The 10,635-nt window shown below is 37.8% G+C and overlaps 1 pseudogene; it reads left to right on the top strand.

Annotated features, from left to right (window-relative positions):
* The first annotated feature begins 461 nt into the window (after window positions 1–461).
* On the top strand, window positions 462–1,117 carry LOC132528007 (small ribosomal subunit protein eS6-like; annotated as a pseudogene).
* The last annotated feature ends 9,518 nt before the right edge of the window (window positions 1,118–10,635 follow it).

The raw sequence follows: 10,635 nt of genomic DNA, 5'->3' as shown, positions 1-10,635 counted from the left end.
ATAGAAACATTTTACAGTATAGCTTTCATTCACTAAAAACTGGCACATGATAGTTTATTTGCATAAGCATTTTTCTTCCCCAACTGAACTTAGAACCCAGGGAACATGTTGCAAGAAAAATAACAATAAAATATTTTCTCTACCAACTTTGAAAAAAAGCCAAAGGAGTAACATCGTGGTGTGTTTGTTTGGCATCAAATGTGTTTTGACTTATTGTCTTTAGAAAGGGCCTAAAGGTTAAAAAAAAAAAAAAAAGGGAAAATAAGTCAAAATTGACTTTGTTTCAAGTCATTATGTACAACAGTAGTTTGGGATCATGCAAGACAGAAAAGTTTGGAAGGAGAGGTCATAAGAGAAAGGTAAGACGACTTCATTTGGAAAGATGTCCAACACATACTTAGAAATATAAGATTGGCTCCCTCTTTCACAAGGCATCTCAGAGGAAAAGCAGCTCCTTCAGGATGAAGATAGGTATCTTCTTCCCAGTCACTAGCTGCCAGAAACTCACTGAAATAGACAATGAACAAAAACTTCATACCTTTGTTAAGAAGCCTATGGACACAGAAGTTGCTGATGATGCTCTGAGTGAAAAGTGGAAGGGTTATGTGGCTTGAATCAGTGGTGGGAATGACAAACAAGGTTTCCCTATGATCCAGTGTGTCCTGATCCATGGTCATGTTCATCTGCTACTGAGTAGGGGGTTTTCCTGTGATAGACCAAGGAGAATAGGAGAAAGAAATGGTAATTTGAGTGTTCTTAACTTGGTTATTTTTTAAAAGGGAGAGTAGGAAATTCCTGAAAGGATACTGCTGTGCCTCATTGCTTAGGCCCCAAAAGGCTAAAAGCATCTGTAAAGTTTTCAATCTCTCTAAAAAGATGATGTCCATCAAGATGCTGTTAGAAAATCACTGCACAAAGAAATTAAGAAACCCAGAACCAGAGTGCCCAAATTCTATGTCCTGTTACTCCATGCATTCTACACACTGCTCTGAAGAAACAGCTTACTAATAAAAAGAAGGAAGAGGTTGAAGAATACGCTAAACTTTTGATCAAGAGAATGGAAGACCAAGGAGAAATGCCAGGAACATTTCCAAGAGACAGAGGCTACTCTCTCTAAGAGCTTCTATGCTAGTCTGAGTCAAGTCAAAAATAAGATTTTCTAAGAGTAACAAATAAATAAGATCAGATTTAAAAAGAAAGAAAGAAAATATGGTATCAAAGCTTGGAAAAAATCAGGAGTGAAAATGTAAATTCTTTGCAAACACAGATAACATAAATAAAGTTAGAAGAGAAACAATGGGCAAGAAGGTTTGAACCACATATAAGAAACGAAAGATTGGTTTTCAGTAAACTTCTACCAATTAATAAGAAAAAGGCAAAGACTGAACAAGAATTTCACAGAGGAGGAAACAAAAATGATCAATAAACATAAGGAAAGACACTCAGTCCATTAATAGCCAAGGGAATGGATATTAAAAGCACAATATATATCATTTTATACCCTTCAGGTTAGCAATGAAATTTTTTTTAATTTGATGATGTCAAAATATTGTGTAAACAGGTTCAAGTGGCCACACACTTCACATGCCAGGCTCTCTTGAGCAGCTTTTCCTGGGAAACTTTCAAGGGACAGGAGCAGGTACCCTGGAACACCTCACAGCAATCTAGTAGAGCCCAACTCTGGGGTCTAGGAAAACAACTCAGATCCTTGGGCTATGATGCTTTTATGCAGCGGGATTGAGAAAGGCCAACCCCTTCTCTGCAGGGATTAAAAACCAAGTTTCAATAGCAACATCATATGCAGAACCTTTGCTACAGTTCTAAGCTGCCAGTTTGGTGTTCACAGTTGGAAGGAATGCCCTTTCTTGGGAGTCTGATAGGTGCACATAGTGGCAAGTCAGCAAAGAATCTGCCCCCGTGCTTTCATAGTTGAAGCAGTGGCCCCTCAACTGGCATGATGGAGTGAGCAACTGGGGTCCAAGCCTTGAGACTGCCAAGTATTGGTGGCCTTAAACGTAGGTCATAGCCAGTTTCCATGGAGCTTTGCAGAAGCCCAGCTCTCTTTGGGAAGCCAATCTACAGGAGATCAGTTTTGGACAAGTTAACCCTTTCTTACCTATCACAAGGATTAGCAAATGTTTGGGGAAAATGATGGTTTCATACAACACCAACAGAGGTTTTACATTTTACAGCTGTTTTGGTAGGGAGTGGGGTGGGCAAGTGACCTACTTCCTGTTCTCTGACAATGCCCCAAAGAGATTACAAGACCCCACAGAAGAATGGCTACAAGTTTCCAGTCTCTCCAAAGACCTCTATGCCTAAAACATAATCAAAAAAGCTGTAGAGTTACCCAGACCTGAATGGAATGCGTGGCTTGGACAATGGACATTTCAGTACTAACCAGTGGAAACAGATAACCAATATCCATAGATCTCAAGAACCCCTTGAAACTTGTTTATAATATTGGATCCCTGGTGTAACCTTGAAGAGGAAGAGCTTAAAGAATGATGAATGAGCTGCCCAGCAGCCCAATGGGAAGGGAAGAGTTGGACATCGAGTTGATTTAAAAAAAATAAAGAATTGCTATGTTTCTCACAAAAACATTTTAATTTACAAAGTTCAAGTCCAGGAAAATTTTCTCTTACTTTATCTTTTAACATATTATATCGTATTCAAGGGAAATAAATATTGCTTGAAAGGTTCTGTGATTTGCTAAAATTTCATAGTGGTTGTGAGCATTCGAGGTAAAACCAACTAGGTTTCAAATTACTCCATGATAAGTGCTTGAGGTATGATTTTTAATTTTTTAAGCTGTAGTTTCTACAAGTGTAAAATAGGGATTGTTATTAATCACTAAGATTAATGAGACAATGTTTATAAAGCACCTATTAGCACACTGATCTCAATCAGTGGTACCTTAAGGATAATATTCACATTACACGAAACTGAGAAAATAAAAAAGGGGAAAAGATCACCCATAAACTGATCACCCTAGCACAAGTACCATCATTTTGGATACTTTCCTTTTGAGGTAGATTTTTAACTTTAGGGATTGTTTTGTTATAGTTGCCATGCCAGCTTCACGAGGGTAGAACCTCAGCACGTTTCATAGTTAATGATAAAAATATTACTGAATTTTTGGGAATTCCCTGGTGGTCCAGTGGTTGGGACTCCACACTTTTGCTGCTGAGGGCCCAGGTTCAGTCCCTGGTTAGGGAACGAGGATTCCCACAAGCCGTGGAGCACAGCCAAAAATCCCCAAAAACCTGAATTTTTGAATTAATCGATAAGTTGGAGTTAGTTTGTATTTTTTCATATTTGGTCTGGTAATAAAATGCAAGAAGTTCTCAAATAGGCAGAAATGTTCTTTTAAAAACATATTTGATACAGTTTTTCCAAAAAAATGAAGACTTTCATTTTTACATTGCCTATATCATTTCAAAATATTTCAAAAGCATGATTAGGCAACCTCAAATGTGTCAAGAATATTCTTCAACTCATTTTTAAGCACTCTACTTTTAAGCTTTTCGTTATTGTTCCTAATACATGTAAATAAAGATACTTTTTTTTAAAGTGGTATTGTATACGAAGAATCCAATTGCTTTATATATTTGAAAGGACAGTTCCTCTTTTTTTTTTTTTTTTTCTCTTTAAAAATAAAATGGCCATATGCATGTGGAATTGCTGGCTTACTTAAGATTCTTGAAACGTGTTTTTTTCCCCAAGGATTTCCTCATATCCTTTCCGAGCCCAGTGAAGTTACTGCTTCAGCAAAAGGCACATCATTGCTTGCCATTATGCTCATTTTGTACTTTCCTAGATAGTGTTCATTTCCTTCCTATCATTAGTTAAGAGATGACTCAAGAGCAGCTTAGGTAGCCTATCCTCCAGCTCAGTACTCATTTACAGTACCTGTGATATGTGGACAAGAGGAAGCTAACTTTTAAACCCATAAACTGAATCTGGGGGAGTTAGGGCAATCTCTAGAAGACATTCTGGGCCTCAGTCGGGAATATAGGCTTGCTGGTGACCCATCTCTTGACACTCTTTCCCATGTGCTTCCACACATACCCTGACTAAATCTTTCAGCAGAGACTAGCCAGGCCTCCTCCTTCTTCCTCTGGTTTAATGATAACTTAGCACCCCAGTGAGATTCATTTTCCCCCATGTTGGTAAGTCTCAATAATACCACAGACAAAACCAACATGTACAATCATCCTTGATCCATACATTATTCCTCTTCATTCTTCATTTGTTAGTCTATTTGACTATTTTACTTATAATTGGCAGCTTTAACAACAGATTCTTGGGGGAAAATACAAATTAAATTTTGGTTTTAGATTTCATCATTGAATCCTGATTGAATAAAAATTCAAAGTTTCATGTACTTAGAGAAAGCACTATTAGAATTTCATTTTGCAGAATATATCCAAGTAATAGCTGAAATAAGTCCTTATAAACTGTCTCATTTCAGAAATACTGGAAAAACAAAAAGTAGGTACAGAGAAAAAAAAATTAAATCAGTAAATAGAAGCTATTTTCAAGTGATATGTATAACAAACATAACTACTCTTATAACTTGAAAATTAGTAAGAGTAAAAATAAACAACTCATCTGTAGAACATTTCTTTAAGATCAGGCATTTAACAAACTTCTACTTCTTTCTACCCACCCACCCCCTGCCCTTCATCATTTTGTTAATACAGTGTAAATGTTTAGCTTCACCTACTTGAGACTAAAACATTATTTTGAACATTTGGTGCTTTCTCTTAGGAATCATTTTGACATTTGTGCTGCACATTATAATTAAAATTAAAATAATTTTTTGACCTCTGTTTAACTGAAATGTTTAATTGAAAACAATGCTAGTTTCAGTTAAACACTAGTGTTGTTGCCCTATGACTACTTCACTCTTCAATTCTTAATTCTGATTCCTTTCTCAGTTTTCATGTACAGGCATACCTTGTTTTATTGTGCTTCACAGATACTGCGTTTTCACAAGTTGAAGGTTTATAGCAACCCAATGTAGAGTAAGTTTCTAGGTGCTATTTTTCCAACAGCATTTGCTCACTTTGTGTCCCTGAGCCACATTTTGGTAATTCTTGCAATATTTCACTTTTTCATTATTACTATATTTGTTATGGTGATCTGTGGTCAGTGATCTTTGATACTACTATTGTAATTGTTTTGGGGCACCACAAACTGTGCCCATGTAAGACAGTGAACTTAACTGATAAATGTTGCTTATGTTTGGATAGCTTACCCATCAGCCACTTTCCAGTCCCTTTCCCTCTCCTCATGCCTCTCTATCCCCTGAGACACAACAATATTGAAATTAGGCCAGTTAATAACCCTACAAGGGCCTCTAAGTGTTCAAGTGAAAGGAAGAGTTGCATGTCTCTCACTTTAAATCAAAAACTGGAAATGATTAAGCTTAGTGAGGGAAGGATGTGGAATGTCAAGATAGGCCAAAAGCTAGGTCTCTTGTGCTTAACAGTTAGCCAAGTTGTGAACGCAAAGGAAAAGTTCTTGAAAGAAATTAGAAGTGCTGCTCCAGTGAACACACAAATGATAGGAAAGCGAGACAGCCTGATTCCTGATGTGGAGACAGTTGTAGTGGTCTGGACAGAAGATCATATCAGCCACACATCCCCTTAAGCCAAAGCCTAATCCACAGCAAGGCCCTAACTCTCTTCAATTCTAGGAAGGCTGAAAGAGGTAAGGAAGCTACAGAAGAAAAGTCTGAAGCTACCAGAAAGTGGCTCACAAGGTTTAAGGAAAGAAGCCAGAAGCCATCTTCATGACATAAAAAGGCAAGGTAAAGCAGCAAGTGCTGATGCGGAAGCTGTAGCAAGTTATTCAGAAGATCAAGCTAAGATAATGGATGAAGGTGGCTACACTAAACAGTAGATTTTCAATGTGGATAAAACAGCCTTATACTGGCGGCTGATGCCATCGAGGACTTTCATAGTTAGAGATGAGGAGCCAATGCCTGGCTTCAAAGCTTCAAAGGACAGGCTGGCTCTCTTGCTAGGGGCTAATGCAGCTGGGGACTTTAAGTTGAAGCCAACGTTCATTTACCATTCTGAAAATCTTAGGGCCCTTAAGAATTATGCCAGGGCTTCCCTGGTGGCGCAGTGGTTGAGAGTCCGCCTGCCGATGCAGGGGACACGGGTTCGTGCCCCGGTCCGGGAAGATCCCACATGCCGCGGAGCGGCTGGGCCCGTGAGCTGTGGCCGCTGAGCCTGCGCGTCCGGAGCCTGTGCTCCGCAACGGGAGAGGCCACAACAGTGAGGGGCCCGCGTACTGCAAAAAAAAAAAAAAAAAAAAAAAAAAAGAATTATGCCAAATATACTCAGCTTATGCCCTCTAAATGGAACAATAAAGTCTGGATGATAGCACATCTGTTTACAACATGGTGTACTGAATATTTTAAGCCCACTGTGAGACCTACTGCTGAGAGAAAAGATTCCTTTCAAAATGCTACGGCTCATTGGCAATGCATCTAGTCACCGAAGAGCTCTGACGGAGATGTATCACAAGATTCATGTTGTCTTGATGCCTGCTAACATAATATCTATTCTTCAGCCCATTCATCAAGGAGTAATTTCAACTTCAAGTCTTATTATTTAAGAAATACATTTTGTAAGGCTATAGCTGCCAGAGTGATTCCTCTGATGAACCTGGGCAAAGTAAATTGAAAACCTTCTGGAAAGCTTCACAACTTTAGATACCATTAAGGACATTCAGGATTAATGGGAAGAGGTCAAAATATCAACATTAACAAGAATTTGGAAGTAGTTGATTCCATCCTGCATAGATGGCTTTGAAGGAGTTCAAGACCCCAGTGGAGGAAGTCACTGAATTCAAAGTGGAGCCTGAAGATGCGAATTGCTGAAATCTCGTGATAAAATTTTAAGGGATAAGGAGTTGCTTCTTATGGATGAACAAAGAAAGTAGTTTCACGAGATGGAACGTACTCCTGGTGAAGATGCTGTGAAGATTGTTGAAGTGACAGCAAAAGCTTTAGAATATTACAAAGACTTAGTTGATAAAGCAGTGGCAGTGTTTGAGAGGACTGACTCCAATTTTGAAAGTTCTACTGTGCCTAAAATGCTATCAAATAGCATTGCGTGCTACAGAGAAACCATTCATAAAAGGAAGTCAATTGATGAGGCAAACTTCACCACTGTCTTATTTGAAGAAATTGCCATGGCCACCCCAATCTTCAGTAACCACCACCCTGATCAACCATCAGCCATCGATATCAAGGCAAGACCCACCGCCAGCAAAAAGACTACATCTTGCTGAAGGCTCAGATTATGGTTAGCAGTTTTTAGCAATAAAGTAGTTTTGATTTAAAGTATGCACATTGCGTTTTTTAGACATACTGCTACTGCATACTTATTGGACTACAGTCTATAACTTTTATATGCACTTGGAAACCAAAAAATTCATGTGACTCTTTTGTGATATTCACTTTATTGTGGTGGTCTAGAACTGAACCCACAATATCTCTGAGGCACACCTTTTGACTTTATTTTCAGTAAGATTATTTGCATTAGTAGACTTTCATATATTTCTGGTATACTTATTAATTTTGTGCACAGAAGTATGGTACACACAGTCAGTGGTTTTATAGCACACAGGTATTATACTGTAATTAAAAGCCCTTGGAAGTTGCCAATGATACACAGGTTATGTGAATTACAAGAAAAAGTAAAGCTAAATACTCATATTCAATTAAAATACTCAATTAACTTGGCAGTTATTTAAAAGACTAATTTGTGTTGAACCTTCTAGGCTTTTGAGAGATAATAGCTGAATGAATAAGTGCATAACAAATGTGTGACAAATGAATTAGAAAACAGAAAGATCAGGAGAAGGAGAATCAGTTATGTGATGGTCCCTAAATGATTATGCAAAAAATGGAAATGTAGACCTTTAACCGTTTCTAATAAATCTTTCTAAAATCTTTGATTCAAAACATAACTCAGTCTATCAAAAACTTAGGAGACAACAGAAATAGTCACAGATGTAGAAAACAAACTTACGGTTATCAAGGGGAAAGGGGGGGCAAGAGGGATAAATTGGGAGATTGGGATTGACATATACACATATATAAAATAGATAACTAATAAAAACCTACTATATAGCACCAGGAACTCTAATCAATACTCTGTAATGACCTATATGGGCAGAGAATCTAAAAAAGAGTGGATATATGTATATGTATAACTGATTCACTTTGCTGTACAGCAGAAACTAACACAATATTGTAAATCAACTGTACTCCAATAAAAATTAATTAAAAAAACAAAACAAAACAAAGAAAAAAGAACTTAGGAGAAGTACAGAATATACTGAATACTAAAGGGAGTAAATAGATTTCTCTGCCTCACATGACCATTGACCACACATCTGGAGAATGTTTGTGTAGATTTTCTAAGTTATGTAAGTTGATCTGACTCCTAGTTAGGAACACATTATTCTTTCAGACAACCAAACTAAGGACAAAACTTCCTCATGATTAGATTTTCTGCCGCGTTGGATCTCCTGGGAAATAAAATTGACTGTCTCGTCTTTCTAATTAAAAATTTCAGGGAATTCCCTGGCAGTCCAGCGGTTGGGACTCCACACTTCCACTGCCAGGGGTGCCTGGGTTCGGGGCCATAAGCTGCATGGCACAGCCAAAAAAAAAAAAAAAAAAATTTCAGGAAGTTTTAGTTCAGTCAAGTATTTTAGGCCCTAGAGTAGATTCCAGATCCAGATGACCCAATTATTTAGTCAGCATATCTATACCAAACAAATTAATTCATTGCTACTTTCGTCTTTGAAAATACAATCATGGATAAAAGACATATAGAAAAATTAAGCTTTTAAATACAGATGAAGAAAAAGAATTACTGAGAAGTCCATCTTTGCCCAATCACTTAAGTAAATTTCAAGGAAGACAAAAACATAATTATGATGACATCTTGGATTTACAAATTGTTCTTTTTATGAAGAACTCAAAGATAATTAATAGTGCAGACAACATTAGGCTGAAATAAAAATCTGCTCACATGAGATGCTGCAATTGTAAATTTTGTTAAAATCGGAGGTGCTAATCTTTTGGACAACAATGCTAAAGTTTTGCTTTTGTGCGGCCCAAATAATTACTGTGTCTTAAGACACTTTATCACTTTATCCATTCCCTTAGAACTCATGTGAGAGACTTATTATGCCCTATCATGAGAAGAGGTAGGAGAAGATAAAAAAAGGTGAAGAATATGTCAAACTTTATCTAAAAAGAGGGACTGAGAAGGTAATATTTTCCTAGCATAAGGTACCAATGCTCAAATAAAGCTGGTATTTTGGAGCCAACCAAGAAATCAGCCAATAAATGTAGTCTGAATACCTTCTTTCTTTCCTAGAGGTGTAAAATGATGCCATGTGGGCTCCTCCAGCTTTGGAGGAACTCCAGAGAAATATCTCACCAAGGTTTCATGGCAGACAGGGGGCCAAATGCATTCTGGATAATATTCTTGTGGTGTGTGAAGAAGGTGTTAAAAAGCCAAAGAAAGTCATTTTCAGGTTTCTCTGAGCCAGACTTTTCTTTAAAAAAAAAACAAACCTCACAAAAGATAAAAAGTCAAACCTGACAGATTCCAGATGAGGTTTAGTATTTTAGTATATCCAACCTGTAACCACATCATTCCATTTCCTAATGGAGATGAGGCTTTGTTACGCTAGTCTCTCATTACCTATGGGAAGCAACACATGAGAAATAGAACAAACAGGGGGCTGGAAATGCATCTGAGAAGAAAAACTGAAGGGGCTCAACTCAGGAGCAAAGACGTTTGGCATAGATTGGGCTTCTGACACCCACGATGGTGTACTGGAACTCTCCAGAAGGTCTCGTAGGATTTTAAATATGTGTAAGATAAAGATTCTTAGAAAATTCCCCACTGAGAAAACAGAGGGTACATACCAAAGGTTTATTGGCACTGACCACCGATACACTCTGCTACTGCAGCCCTTGCACAGCTGCTTAAAATGAGAGACGAGAAACACAGAGGAGAGAAAAAGGAGAAAAGCCTTTGGAAAGCACAAAAGCCTCCAAACAGTTCCAATCTTAGAGTGTTATGATGTTAAAATACGAGGAACATTATCAGGAGATGAAAGTTCAAAGAGGCCTCAGCTTCGTGTTGGATAAACAGGAACATATGCCCAGGCTCAGAAATATTTCAAATGTGTTGTAAAACTTCGCTCAGTTAGGAGAGAAATGTTAGAGTTCAACTGTGAAAAATTCAATTGCATATTTGAAAAAAAGCAGGTGCTGGGAAAGACCACAAACTTTCCGAGTGTGTCAGCACCATACACCACAATAGCAAACGGAAGTGAAAATGTTATTAAGGCTTAGAAAGGTTTTCTGAGTGATACATCACATGAGCCCAAGTAGTAGTTACATGTCATCATGGAAATGTATTCCTCTGAGGGAAAAATAAATATCGAAAGGAAGGAAACTGCGACACTGCAAATATTTCACAGTCGGCCTTTTTGGGAAATGTATAAAATCGAGGGAAATTTGTGCTGAAGTCTCTACATAACAGAAGTGAGAGATCTCTGTTGAGGGAGTTTAATTGAAAGGAA

Source organism: Lagenorhynchus albirostris, chromosome 1 (genome assembly GCF_949774975.1).
Source record: "Lagenorhynchus albirostris chromosome 1, mLagAlb1.1, whole genome shotgun sequence".
Lineage (NCBI taxonomy): Eukaryota > Metazoa > Chordata > Mammalia > Artiodactyla > Delphinidae > Lagenorhynchus > Lagenorhynchus albirostris.
Note: the sequence above shows the minus strand (reverse complement) of the source record. Positions and strands in the feature narration are given on the sequence as shown.